This window comes from Spermophilus citellus, assembly GCF_964194105.1.
Source record: "Spermophilus citellus genome assembly, chromosome: 7".
Classification (NCBI taxonomy): domain Eukaryota; kingdom Metazoa; phylum Chordata; class Mammalia; order Rodentia; family Sciuridae; genus Spermophilus; species Spermophilus citellus.
Window position 1 is genome coordinate 113,216,796 of NC_138188.1, and position 15,169 is coordinate 113,231,964.

General features: G+C 43.4%; 1 protein-coding gene across 4 annotated transcripts in view; it reads left to right on the top strand.

The window, feature by feature from the left end:
* The first annotated feature begins 11,500 nt into the window (after window positions 1–11,500).
* ATP13A3 (ATPase 13A3) overlaps window positions 11,501–15,169 on the top strand; it is a 78,119-nt gene continuing 74,450 nt past the window's right edge. For all 4 annotated transcript variants that reach the window (XM_081300935.1, XM_081300937.1, XM_081300936.1 and 1 more), the window contains exons 1-2: window positions 11,501–11,980; window positions 12,743–12,786. The gene's annotated coding sequence lies outside the window, so the exon portion shown is untranslated. The remainder of the gene's footprint in view (window positions 11,981–12,742; window positions 12,787–15,169) is intronic.

Genomic DNA, 15,169 nt, shown 5'->3' on the forward strand with positions numbered 1-15,169 from the left:
TTTCAGCATGTTAGGTGTATTAAATGCATTTTCAATTTATGGTATTTTCAATTAACAATGGATTTATGGGGACATCACTTAGGTCAAGAAACACCTGTATCTGAAAACTGAAATTAAGGTTATAATTTTATTTAAAGGTACCCTAAAGAAATCACATTTACCTAAATTATACAAAGAATTTTAGTAACATCCAAAGAGGTTTCACTTTGATCATCTTTGCTGGTAATAGGAGCCATGTAAGTGTATTCAGGGAGCATAGTGACAATGAGCCTGTGGAAATAGCAAAATGTTTTTGGTTTTCTCCACCCTAAAGCCATGTTCACTTTCACTTTGTGGCGGCAGCTGTTGTGCCATTTGCAGAACCTCGAGCTGTTTGGACTCTGCTTCCTAGACTGGATTAAGTTACAGGTGGAAGCGTGTTTTGGATTGACTCACTTTTGAAATTCACTTTTGCACTCCCACATTGCACCTGGCCATCAGTGTTGCCTTAATTTACCAATTCTAATAAGGCATCTTTGCTTTCAGAAAAGAAAAAAAAACTGAAGAAGAGCTAATGGCTCTTTGTTTTTATGATCATAAGGGAGCAACAGTCTTTTTAGCAAACGGAAGATAACAGCTCCTGGGTCTCTTGAGATACTGACTCATGGTTTCTAGTGCAGGAGACTATCTACCTACCTCAGTGTGGCAATCAGGTGCCAGTCTGACCTACCATCCTTTCACTGAGCAATTCTGTTTGTGTGCCAGGAGCCCAAAGAAACTCAGTAGACCACCTGTAGCCTGGGCTTGCTCTGCATTTGCTCTAGAAGTCAAAGCTGCCAGCTCCGAAAATAGGTCACGAGTGACTGGCAGTCCCTGAGCGGCTCACAGGAAGTAGCTACAAAGGTCAGGGGAAGTTTTTAACGACTATTCAGGAGGCCAGTGAATGACAGGTTTTGAGTTGCTTCTCTGCTTGGCATCTGAAACAGACACTTGAAGAATCTGCCTCATAGATAGAAGAACAGGGGTGCAGATACGAGCCTGATGTCTCAGCCCCATGAAGAGCTGCCTGTGCTCTGCTGTGCAAGAAGCCCATCTCCCTATAGGGGAATCATCTTGAAGGACTCAAGGGATGATCATGAAGCATTAACTTTAGGAACCCAGTGTAGTGCCAGGCACAATGGTGCATGTCTGTAATCCCAGCAACTCAGGAGGCTGAGGCAGGAGGATTGCAAGTTCAAAGTCAGCCTCAGCAATTGAGTGAGGTCCTAAGCAATTTAGTGAAACCCTTTCTCTAAATAAAAAATAAAAAGGGCTGGAGATGTGGCTCAGTGGTTAACACTCCTGGGTTTAATCCTGGGGTACCAAAGAAAATAAATGAAACTCAGTGTAGTGATCCTAAGAGGAGAGTGAGGATTGGGATGAACAATCTTTGAATTAACTCTAACAGGGAGATGTTGGGATCCTATGAGAAGTCAGACATGTTTCTATTGATACACGTATAATTGTTACTAAAGTCCATACCTTATGCTCAAGAATGTCACGGACAGAATTGTCATAGTACAAAAGTTAGGGCATAGTCACAATCTTAACATTTTTTATTTGTCTTATTGGCCAGCAACACAATTTCCAAACCAGCTTTATCATGGGGACTATGAAGCTCCAAATAATAATCAATGTCTCCCCCTGTACAAAGTCAGGCTGCCATAGAACAGAGGAGAGTGAACCTTCTCTGTAAGGGGCCAGACAGTAAACAGCTATCTGGGCTATTTGTCCTGTTGTGACTCCTCAACTCTGCCATTGTAACATTGACAATATGTAAATACACGAACCAGGCTGTGTTCCAGTAGAACTCGGTTTAGAAAACTAGTGCATTTGTGGGATGCCTCAGTGGTATGCCAAGTGCTAACCAGGCATGTGTGAGGCCCAGAATTGATCCACAGCACCAGAAAACAATAAAAAGAAAAACTATGCACCTAGCTTTGACTTGGGGCCACAGAGATTTTTAACATGTGCTCTAGAGCCAGGTTCAAATCCTGACTCTATTTACTTGCTAACTGTGTGAACTTGGTTATCTTTTCTGTGATTTTAGTCTTTTCACCTGTAAACTGATAATAGTACTCATCCCACAGTGTTGATAAAAAATGTAAAAATGAGTTACATTTGTGTTAAGTACTGAGTGCCTAACAGATACTAAATACTGTAATAGTTAATTAAACATCCTACGAACTGCATGATACTATTCTGACTAAATTAAGAAATAAATACCTGGGAAAAAAAGAAGTAGAAGACTTGGACTCAGTTTCCCCATTTTAGCACAACTGCTCTTTTCTTATCAGAAGTCAAATCACTACATTGAAACACAAGGACATTCTCTATAACAGCTGAAGTGTCAGGCATTGGATCCAAAAAACATAATTTAAAGAAATGCTTGTATTTCTCTTGTCCCCATCCACATGAAGAAGAGTTACTATGAGCAGCAGTGTGCTGGAGCAGATTGTATGTGCTCACTGGAGCTGATCACTCAATTTTCAGGGAATGTATGAACCACTAGTCAAACTGTTGGTGGCTTGAAATTGTCTGTGGTGGGACTATTTACATCATGAAATTGGCAGGTGCTATGAATCAGGGCTTTTTATCGATTGGAGAGCCAGTTTTCCAGTACACAGTTGTGAACAAGTGTTGCACTCCTCCAGCAGGGCACTATATCCTAAAATAACAAGTTCATAAACAATATTCAGTGGCATGTGACCCACCAGGCCCTAGGATATAATGGCCTCAGATGCAGATCAGGCCCGTGGGTTTTGCTTCATGTCAGAGGCAAACAGACAAACAAAAAATGCTTTGTTTAGCAACAGAAATGTGCCAGTGGATTCTGAGTTCTAGACATCTTTTAGCCCTGTAACCTGTTCCAGCACACACACACTCACTCACACATATGCACATGCACACAAACACACTCACAGATATGCTCAAATAATGACCTGTGGAGTTCAAGCTAAGTAGGCACAGAATGGCTTAGGAGGCACTAAAAGAGAGACAGAGTTTGTTGGACAAACATCATAATCAAAGTACTTTTTTTTTATAGTGTTTGAATCAAACCCAGAGCCTTGTGCATGCTACACAAACGCTCTATCACTGAGTTGCGTCCCCAGCCCTCAAAGTAATTTTAATGGCCACTTCTTTTCTAGGAAAAGCAGTGAATGCTGTGGTTGTTTTCTTTTGCAGTACTAGGGGTTAAACCCAGGGATGCACTACCACTGAGCTACATCTCTCAGCCATTTTTTTTTTTTTTTTTTTTTTTTTGTATTTTGAGGCAGAGCCTCACTAAATTGCAAGGCTGGCATCTAACTTGTGGTCCTCTTACCTCAATCTCTGGAGTAGCTGGCACTGTGCCTGGCTTGTTTTTCTCCCTTCTTAAGGTGAAGTCTTCCTCATCTAAATGTGTGTCTTCTGAGTTTTTGTGGAAGCAGCAGGTGAAATACAAAAGACTCAGAGGACTAGGGAAAATCAGTTCCTCTTGTAAAACTCAATTTTCTTCTTTATTAAATGAGAATCAGGGGCTGGGGATGTGGCTCAAGCGGTAGCGCGCTCGCCTGGCATGCGTGTGGCCCGGGTTCGATCCTCAGCACCACATACCAACAAAGATGTTATGTCTGCTGAGAAGTAAAAAATAAATATTAAAAAATTCTCCCTCTCTCTCTCTCTCTCTCTCTCTCTCTCTCTCTCTCTCTCTCTCTCTCTCTCTCCTCTCTCACTTTCTCTAAAAAAAAAAAATGAGAATCATTCTATCACTTGTCTGCCATATTGGAAGTGAAGCTCAAAGACAATTTGTTATTCACTAACTCGGCAGACTTGGTGTTGAGTGTGATGTACTGAGTTTTCTGAAGGGGTGGAGGTCCAGAGGTGGGTGAGGAAAGTTCTTGTTCAGGAGGAAGTTAGAGTCGGGGTACTTAAACAAACAATTCAAAGAATTTGGATGCCAGAGGATGATTGTTATGACTTCATTTGGTCATGATAGTCAACAGTTTAGCTCTAGACATGAGTTGCTTGGGTTTAAATCCTGGCTATGCTGTTCACTAGCTCTGTGACCTCCTATTCTATCAAATGGGATTTTAAACTTTCTTCAGTTTTTTTTTCCATAAACAGAGATAATAATAGTATCTATTTCTTTGGATTGTCATAAAGATTAAATGAGATAAAATGTGAAAGTATCTAGAGCCTTAGAAACAAAACAAACAACAAAAAAGAATAAGATATAGACTAATGGAGACACCAATGTGAACTAGATATTTAGGCAAGGCTGTAAATGCAGCAAAAAAGATATTCAGAGAAGTGCTTCTTAATTTTAACCTAGGAGTTAGGGAGGGCATTTGGAGGAGATGATGCTTGAGATTACAAATTCACTCACTTATGTGCTAGTTCATATCAGACAACAAACATTGCTTTATCTGGTGCTGGGCATACAGCAATAAGCCACACTGACTGACTTAGTCGTTTTTAGTAGCAGCACCAAGAAATGATTTGGGAAGGGGGGAAGTTTTATGTGCCTTTCCCATAATTAATAAAGTCCTTCTCTTATATACAAAAATGGATAACCAATATATTTTTCTTTTCCTTGAGGTATTGGGAATTAAACCCAGAGCTTCATACATGCTAGGCAAGCACTCTACCACTGAGTTACATCCTTTGCTGTTTTTATTTTATTTTGAGACAGAGTCTCACTAAGTTGCCAAAGTTGACCTCAAACTTGTGATCTTCCAGCTGCTGGGATTACAGGTGTGTATTGCCATGCCTGGTGGACAACTGATACTTTTTCAATCCTACATGAAAACACAGTCTTAAGCCCTTCTAGAAAAAATGCTAGAGCTGCAATTGGTTCCCATCTTCAGAGTTTCCAGTATCATGAGAGAGACAGGTTTTTTAAAATTTTTATTTAAACACTATAAAAAAAAGGCACTTAGCCAATGAGCCACATCACCAGACTGCCCCCACCCCTTTACTTAGAGACAGAGCTTCACTGAGTTGCTTAAGGTTTCACTAAGTTGCTGAGGCTGGCTTTGAACTTGAGATCCTCCTGCCTCAGCCTCCCTAGTCTCTAGGATTACAGGTGCAGGCCACTGTGCCCAGCTTGAGAGAGACAGGTTTAAAAAGAGTATATACATAAGCACATAGATAACTCAAATTGTGATAATGGTTATAAAGAAAAAAGGAAGTCATAAGAAAATAAAGGGAAAATGGCCAGGCAAGGCCTTTTTCAAGAACTTATGCTTATATATTGGAGTCAAGAGCTGAGTTTATAAGAGTTAGCCAGGCCAGGAGAAAAGGGAAGGAAGAGAAAGATCAGGTTGTGCAAAAATTTTGAGGCAGGGGACAGCTTGTTGTGTTGGAGGAACTGAAAGAAAGCCTTGTGGTTGGGATGAGGTAAGGTGGGGAGGGGATCTGCCGTGAGAGGATGGTGAGGTGGAGGAGTTCCAGCAAAGGGGAGTGGCAGGCAGGCCGCATCCTACACTGGGCCTTTAGGCCAAAGAAGTTCACATTTTATTCTCAGTGAAGTGGGAAGTGGTTGAAAGCTGCCATCAGGAGCTATGCTGCAAGTCATGCACAGCAATACTCTGGCTGCTTTGTGAGAATGGATGGAAGGGACCAAGGTAGGGGAATCACTTGGGGTAAATGCAGTAGAGTCCCAGATGTTATGGACATCGCTTGCATTATTTTGGAGGTAATGGAGATGGAGAGATGTGTAAGGATTTGAAATGGACTTGGTATTGAATTGAATGTGGGTGACGAAGGAGAGGAAGATATGAAGAATGACTTCTGAAGGAAGTAGAATCATGTAAAAGAGACACCTGCACTCCCATGTTATTGCAACACAATTCACAATAGCCAATATATGGAATCAGTCAATGTGTCCATCAATGGAGAAAAGGATAAAGATAATGGGGTATATAATAGAATATTATTCAACCATAAAAAGGATGAAATCCTGTCATATGTAGCAACATGAATGGAACCAAAAGCCATCATTGTAAGTGAAATAAGCCAGGCACAGGAAGACAAATACTGTATATTCTTATTTATAGAAACTAAAAAGTCAATCTCATAGAAGAGGAAATTAAAATAGGGTCACTAGAAACTAGGAAGGGAAGAAGAAAGAGGACTGAATAAGAAGTACCAAAATAAGGTTATTTAGGGGAATTAGTTCTAGTGTTCTGTGGTACAGTAGGTTGGCTATAGTCTATAACAATTTATGATATATTTCAAAATAACCAGAAGAGTCCAAAGCTTGCCAGCACAGTGACATGGTAGGTATCTGAGGAGACAGAAATGCTGTTCCCTGATTTGATCGTTATACATATATTGAATTATTATACTGTACCCTATCGATATGTAGAAATTAAAAAATAAAGTAACCTTTAAGGAACCTTAAAAACAAAAAAAGAATGCCTCTCAGGTTTCAGGTTTGAGTACTGAGCAGTTGGATGGCTGAAAATGTCCTTGCTAAGGTCAGGAAGCCTGGGAGAGGAGCTGGTTGGGGAAGAAGGGAAGAGGTGATTTTGGCATAAGTGACTTTAAGAGATGCTATGAGATCCCCTGTGGAAATGGTAGGCATGTATGACCCAGGGAGTCTGAAAAAATGTCTGGGCCTGAAGCAACTTAGTTCAGTTCCTAATTTTCGGGCAGATGATAGCTATAACTGGGATGTCACTTGGGGGAGAACATGTGAATCAGAACTCTTATCTTTTGGGGGGGCCCTTGATACTCTGTGTGTGTGTGTGTGTGTGTGTGTGTGTGTGTGTGTCTGGTGTGAGGGACAGAACTCAGGGCCTCATGCATTCCTGGCAAGTACTCTACCACTGAACTACATCTCCAGCCCTTCCAGATATCTTTGAGAAGGGGACAAAAGCTCCTACTCTTCCTTTTTAAAATATTTACTTTCAAGTTTAAGGAATTTATAAACCCCCTGCTACCCATCCACAACTTTAAAAAAGCCTATAGATGTCAAATTAAAAAAATAAAACATAAAGAAGACTGGGTGAAGGGGCACCTGCCTATAATCCCAGTGGTTCAGAAGGCTGAGGAAAAAGGATCACAAATTTGAAGCCAGCCTCAGCAACTTAGTGAGACCCTAACCCTAAGCATTTTAGGAAGATCCTGTCTCAAAATAAAAAATAAAGAGAGCTGAGGATGTGGCTCAGTGGTTAAGAGCCCCTGGATTCAATCCCTGCTAACAAAACAAAACAAAAACAAACAACAACAACAACAACAAAAATAAACAAACAAACAAACAGGGTTATGGTGTATTTAAGTGGAAAAATGCATTCTTAGCATGTGCCAGAGCCCGGGTTCCATCTCCAACAAAAAAACAAAAACTTCTGTAGAGAAGAATAGATGGTGGATCAAGCTCTGGGAAATAGCAACTTTTAGAGGCAGGATAGAAGAAGCATCCACAACAGGTTGAGGGGTGGACAAAGAAAGAGAAGGGGGAAGAATTACAAAAAAGAATCCATTATCAAATGGAAGAAAAAGTGTTTGGGTGTGGTGGCACATGCCTGTAATCCCTGCAACTCAGGAGGCTGAGGCAGAAGGGTTGCTTCAAAGCCAGCTTCAGCAGATTAGTGAGACACTTAGCAACTCAGCGAGACTCTGTCTCTAAATAAAATATAAAAAAGGGCTGGGGATGTGGCTCAGTGGTTAAGCGCCCCTGAGTTCAATCCCTGCTACCCAAACAAAACAAAACAAAACAAAAAAACCAAAAAACAAACAAACAAACAAAAAAAAACTTCCAGAAGAATAGAAAAACGAGGTCCACAAAGTGCCCACTGGAGTTGGCCATAGTGGTAATCACTGGGAGGCCAAGTAGTGTACTTGTGGAGGGTTAGCTCTGCAGGAGGGAGCTTTGCTCCTCAAGAGCAAGAAGAGAGACATTGGATGCTGACGTGGAATGATGTGTAAATTTATGGGAGGGTTAGCATTTTCCTAGTGAAATAAGAGGTAAAGAGATGGGGGTGAAGGTCTAAGTAAGGATAGAAGTTTTGAGGATGGAGAAATACTTTTTGTGTAAATTCAGAAAGCTCTGACTTTACACAAAAAGTATTTCTTCATCCTCAAAATTTCTATCCTTACCAGTAGGACTATTACCTATTTGGGGTTGTAATTATTAGATGAATCTCTTTATGTTGTCCAATCTGGTCTTCAGCTCCTGGGTCAAGGGGTCCTCCTGTTTCAATCTCTCCAATAGCTGGGACTATAGGCACATACCATCTCACTCAGCCTGGGCTGGGTCTTAAGGAGTAGCATCAGAAGACAGAAGGGCTGCGCCCAGCATGATCAGGGTACAGGGTCCAGAATCCTGATGGGTTTGAGTATCAGTACACCTTTCACAACTTTCAAGACTTCTCCACCTCTTCCCTTCCTCCTGTTTTGGACTCCGCACCCCCCTCCCTTTTTGTTGATCCTTTTTCCTCTGCTTATAAACATGCTCAAGTCTTTCCTGTGACTCAGTATCTCTTTCCAAGTCAGTGGCCAGGTACTTTTTACTCCATACCCAAAATATCTGCAGCAGGATACTTTAAAATATTCAACAGCTCTTTTCCTTTTCTTTCTTTCTTTCCTTTGGAACTGGAATTTGAACTCAGGGGCATTCTACCACTAAGCCACATCCCCAGCCCTATTTTGTTGTTGTTGTTGTTTTTGTTTTGCTTTTTTGTATTTTATTTAGAGACAGGGTGTCATTGATTTGCTTAGTGCCTTGCTATTGCTGAGGCTAGCTTTGAACGCTCAATCATTTGTCATCTGCAGTACTGAGGATTAAACCCAGGGCTGTGCACATGCTAGGTAAGCACTTTAACACTGAGCTACATCCCTGCCTCCTTCCCCCTTTGACCCAGGACCTTGCTGAGTTGCCCAGGCTGTCTCAAACTTGAGATATTCCTTTCTAAGCCTCCAGAGCAGCTGAGACTACAGGCACGTGCCACTCTCCTGGTTCTTTTTAGTCTTTTAAAAGCCTAAATGCATTGCCAGGTTTGTGCTGCACAGGTTGGATGTACACACTGCATTCAGAAACTCAGGGAACCTCTAGGTAGCTCACTCTGGAGGCCAGATGGAAGATGACTTTTTCCAAAGGAGACTCTTTTGTGTGTGCCAGGGATTGAACCCAAGGGCACTTTACCACTGAATTATATCTCTAGTCCTCTTTATTTTTTATATTTGGGGTACTGTGGATTGAACCCAGAGTTGCTTTACACTGAATTACACCCTGGCCCTTTTTCTTTTTTATTTAAGATGGGATTTCACTAAATTGCTTAGGGCCTCACTAAGCTGCTGAAGCTAGCCTCCAACTTGTGATCCTCTTGCCTGAGCCTTTGGAGTTGCTGAGATTATAGGCATGCACCACTGCCCCTGGCCTGAAAGAAATTCTTAGGAAGTGGCTACAACCGTACAATGTAGAAATGATGGCTACCAGTGAGAAGGGAGGAAGAAATTTGAGGCATATAAAGGAGGTGAAATAGATAGGACTTGATGATTAATCAGGGATGACTCACGCATTCCTGACTTTCTAAGTCTGATGACTGTGTGATGCTGGTGCCAACAGTTGAGGGAGGGGCCCGAATGAAGGAAGAGGATGAGTTCTGCTCTGGACACACCATGTTTGGGGTGTCCCTGTGAGTTTAGATAGAGCTGCTTGCCAGGCAGTTGGATATTTGATTCTAAATTTTGTGGAAGAGGTCTGGGTTAGAGATTGCTGATTTGGCAGTTGAAAGCACAAGGGTGGAGTTGAGCCCTCAGAAATGAGTGGAATGAGAAGAGCTATGGGTTTAGAGCAGAGACCTGCATTTAAGATTTGCAATGGGTGGCACTTAGGATGCCACTGAAGGAAGCAGTGAGCTTAGTTATTGAGATGTGACAATTGGAAGGATGCAATCTTCTGGAAATGAAGGTAGTACAAATATTCCAGAAGGTGAGAGCATCCAAGGTGTCCCACATAGCAGAGATGCAGAGAGGACTGAGGAATGCCTGACAAGTTTGAGAACCTGAAGGCCATGGGTTACTCTTGCCTGAGCAGGATGAAGAAGGATGTGAATGGGGAGGGGAGAAGTCAGATTGCTAAATGCTGAAAAGCGAGGAAGTGGAGGCCAGCAGGGGAGACCACATGAAAGGGAGAGAAGCACTTGGCATTTAATCAAAGAGGGTATTCTGATTGGACGGTTGGCTTGATAGTTTTGCTTTTAGGGCTGGGAAAGATGAGGGGGAAACAACTTAGAGCTAAAGGAATTGGGGAAGGTTCAGAGGAGGTTTTTCTGGCCCAGCCCTACCCAGACTGCTTTCTTTTTTACCGTTTGTCCAACTTTCACACCCCTTATCTCATGTAATCATTTCTACACCTTGAGGTTTGAAACTGTGAGCTGAGGAGTTGGTAATACACAGCTGTGGATCATTTCGGCTCAGTGGCAGTCTATACCACCATTGAGAGAAAATGCCACAAAATTCTCCAGGCCCACCGAGGAGAACAAGGGGCGCCGTGTTTCTTGCCTTCGATTAGGTGTCATCATGGACTTGACACAGTGATTGCCTCAAATGAGATGTCACCCTGAGCTGTGGACCCGTGGGGGCAGTCCCCAATAAGTGTTCAGGCTTAAAGCTCCTTGCACCTGGTGAGGTGTTCCCAAGTGTAGAAAACAGGCTGCACGCAGGCAGTTCCTTCTTCTAAGATGCTCAATCATCTAAGAGTTCTGTTAGCCGCAAGGTGGAATAAGAACTGTGATGACCAGGCGTCAAGGGCGCGGGCTAGATAAACGCAGGGCAGGAAGATGGCGGGAGCCATAGGCAGCAGGTGGCTTAGCGCGCTCCCTGCTCCTTTCGCCGCAGCGAAAACCAAACCCGCGATTTGAACATTCGGCCTGGGCCCTACCAAGAGATAAATCTTCTGCGGAGGGAAGCATTCAATTTTCATTCAGCGTGGTCCTAAGATTCCTTCCCCTCGGAGGCGGAGGAAGAGGGTAGGTGCAGGAGATTTCTCGTGCTCCTCCTGTTCTGCCCGAGGCAAGGACGCAGAGCCCTGGTCCAATTCTAATTATAGTATTTGGTTGGTTTATTTGAGGGGAGGAGACCTAAAGGAATGAGAGACCTGGATTTGGAACTAGCACCTGGTTTCCTCTTCACCACTTTTAGCTCAAGCTTCCTCCTTTGACCGTGACTCAGGGCAAGTCTGCACTAGTCACTGGGCCTCAGTTTCTCTGTTCGCAAATGGGGATTTGGCCTGTGATCTTGCCTCTGCACGGCCGGGATGGCGAATTCCACTCCATTCCTCCAGAAGGAGCCGTCCTGCTTTATCCGTCCTCATCCGATACCCAACTTTTTGCGAATACCTTTTTCTAAGCCGTTCTCCCCTAGGTAGGTTTACGGCCAAAGATGATGTGGTGGGCGGGGTACAGCCATCGCCCCGCCCCGCCCCGCCCCCTGACGTCCCCTCCGCCCACGGCGCTGGAAAAGGCAATCACGTGACTTCACATCCGGCGCGGGATTCCCGAGCTAGCGGCGCGCGTTTCCCCGCCTGCCTGCCGGCTCTCCCAGCAGCGTGATCGGGGCGCTGCGGCCGAGGGGAGGGGGGTTCGCTACGTCGCCTGCGGCGGGAGGCCGTTTCGGAGTGCAGACCGCCCCCCTCCCCTGCCGCCCTCCCTTGTTCTCGCCCTGTCCGCCTGCACGCCGCCGCCGCGGGCGCCGAGGAGCACAGCGCGGACGCCCCTGCGCCCGGCCCGGCCCGGGCCCCGCCGCGGCGCCTCCCCCTCCTCAGTCTGAGCCGCAGCGCTCGGCGGCGGCGGCGGCGGCGGCGGCGGCGGTGCCTCGAGCCCGAGCGACCCGCGGCCGCCGGCGCCGGCCGAGAGCGATGGGACTGGGCTGAGGCGAGGCGGTGGCGGCGGCGACAGCGGCGGCCCGGCCCCCCGCGGCCTCTTGTTTGCTCGGGCCGGGAGGCCGCAGAGGAGACGGTGCGGCAGCGTGGCGGGTGAGTGTCCCCAGCGAGCGGGGAGCGGGCCGGGTGCGGGGTGGCGATGGGGAAGGCTGGAGCAGGCCAATGATATTGTCAGGGTGGCGGGTGCCAGGTGAGTTTACGGGCTGCCTCCTCGAGCCGGAATTAGGCATCACTTGTCAGGGAAGGTGTGTGTGATGGGGAGGGGGCTCTAAGACTCCGGAATCTAGGACAGGTGAGGCGAGGAAGAAGGGTCCACGTGGTGAGTGCGATGGCATGGTGTGGACCCGCCGCTTGCGAGGAGGACAAGTGTGCGAGGACGCCAGGGCGCGGGATGGTGATCCAGGGCCTCTAGAAAAGTCCGTGAGATGGCGTGGTCGAAGATGGAGTGTTGACAGGGCTCTTGATGGGTTTGTGCGGGTGCTGACTATAGGAATCCATGTTCGTCTTCACCCGCGATTAGTAGAGTCTCTTGCCTTACACCGCATTGTATAAACTAATGCCCAGAGAGGAAAAGCGACTACTTTGTTAAGGCCTCCCTTTCCTACTCTGGTAGTATGGACTAGAACAACCCAGAGCCATTTACTTTAGTACTTTCCTGGCCATTCTGTGGCATTTCTTTCCCATTTTCTTCACAGGGTCAGATTCTGGTGGAAGCATGCCTCTGGGTTTTGGAGGGCGGACTGGGGGTGATTTTAGAGTCGGGGAATGGGATTGGGAATTGACAGTAACTCAGTTCGGGGCTTCCCAGTTTGGAAAGCTCTGGTGACAGGTGTTTATTGTTTCCTCTTCCCATAGATCTGACAGAAACATCCTAGGATCTTGGTGTCTGGACATAGGAGGTATGAATCATTCTTGTAATTAACCACTTCTAATCATCAGTGTCTTAGAGCTATATTTAGTGGTTATATTAGTGCAAAATGAATGGGTATGGAGTTGTAAACCTAGAAACCTGTGTTCCTCTACACATGATTCTGAACTAAATGAGTAGAGCACACTTGAGTATGTAATGGCTATTTTAGAACTATGAGGCAGGAAGTTAGAATTTAAGAAATTTAAGAAATGCTCTGTCTTCAAAAGGGTTTTTTTGCTAAAATTAAGGTGTTCTGTGATTCTTTTGAAGGGCGAGTACATAATTAAAAGTGCTGTGCTTTCTCCCTTGGTTAAAACTCAGCTTCTTTGTTAAGGCACATGCATTAATTTTGTTCTGGAGGCTTGTATGTTGCTTTGCTGAATAGGCTACAGTTGCTAGAATACATGTGTGTGGGTATACCATCTTGGTTTAATCCCACACCTGAACCCAGGGCATCATGTACTCTAAGCAAATGTTTCAAATGCTTTGTTACTAAGCTACAGCCTTAGCCCTTTTAAAAATCTTATTTTGAGGCAGGGTCTCACTCTGTATGTCTTGAACTTGTGATTCTTTCGCCTCAGCCTCCAGAGTCCCTGGGATTACAGGCATGTGACACCAAACCTAGCTTCAACAACCTCTTTTTAAAGGCACATAGTTCCTGGAAGTTCTTTGAAACAGTAAACCTATTATTAATGATTGTTGTAGAAGATAATTTTTTTCTCCTTTTTGAGTTATAAAGAAAAGAAGTTTATTTTGGCTCATGGTTCTGTTCTAAGGTTAAGGGGCTGTATCTAGTTTTGTTGGGGGAGTCCTTAGGTGGCACATGTGTCATGTAATATGTTGAAAGATAAGGTGTCAGAATGTAACTTTTTAATTTTTTTTTTGGCATTATATACCATTAGGTCAGGCAGAGAGAGGATTAAATAGTTAAGTGAGGTTTTTAAACATTCTTAGAACAGTATTGCAGGAATGGGCAGGAAGTGATACTATTTGATTGCTTCAATTAAGTAGTATAATAAAAAATTAGTTTATTTTGAAAATAACGTCAGGCTTCAAGTTGATGCAGTGCTTTGTTGTAGGAGGACTGATTTCTTTGTCCAGACAAGCCAGTAAGCTTTATTTAGATAACTTATGGTAATTAAAATTTTAATTTACAAGTTTTTTTTTAGTTGTTGATGGCTTTTTATTTTTATTTATTAATATGTGGTGCTAAGGATCGAATCCAATGCCTCACCATGCTAGACAAGCGCTCTACCCACTGAGCCACAACCCCAGCCCCTACAAGTGGTTTAATTTTTTAAAAATTTTTTTTAATTTTCTATTTTTTTTAGAATTTTTAATATTTATTTTTTAGTTTTCGGCGGACACAACATCTTTGTATGTGGTGCTGAGGATCGAACCTGGGCCGCCAGCATGCCAGGCGAGCACGCTACTGCTTGAGCCACATCCCCAGCTCCTACAAGTGGTTTTAAATAGAGTAAATTCCTGTATGGGTAGGAAAATAGTAATAGTGATTAGAACAAATTATGTGTTCCTGAATGTCTAAACAGTATTTTCTAATGAGCTATATGATCTTGCTTTTCAGATATTAGAGCTAAAATACTAAAGTTGGTTTAGTTAGCTCTTAATAGATTTAGTTATTGTCCCTTTCCTGTCATTTTTTTAAATGTATTGATTCTTATGTGGCTAAGAACTATCCCCATAATCTGTAGCAGATTTTAGTAGAAAGAGCATGGACTTGTGAATCAGACCTGACTTTGATTTCTTATTTTTTTTAAGTCTAACTTTGACTAGTGCTAATAATTATTGAGTGAGGTTATTGTGCATAGGTTCTGAAAAAAAAAAAAAAAAACACTTAACATGAATTTTCTCACTTAATAAATCCTATTATCCAGATGAGGAAACGGAGGCTCAGCAGTGTTGTTACCCAATTATGTACAGCTAACTTGATTAAACCTAGAAATAAAAACTTCTAGGACATAGACAGTAATATAGAACTTAGATTCTGGCTGTCTTTGAATCCCTTAGACCATAAGTTGCTTATTTCTTTTTTTTAGGTTCACGTAAAAAGAGGCAGTTATTATAATTTGCTTGAAAGCAGAAGACTGTCCAAGCAAAGATACCATGTAAAAAGAGAAATGATGTTTATAATAAGTGACATTAAAGATGAATTCTAATATATCTATTAAGGAAAATGAACCATAAGGCTGGGAATGTGGCTCAGTGGTAGAGCATTTACATAGCATGTGTAAGGCCCTGGATTCAATCCCCAACACTGCAGCAAAACAAAACAAAACAAAAACAACAACCCTAAAAAGCTTTTAAAACCAGTAGATGGCATTTTCTCTTTAATGCTCTTTCATGTATTGTTA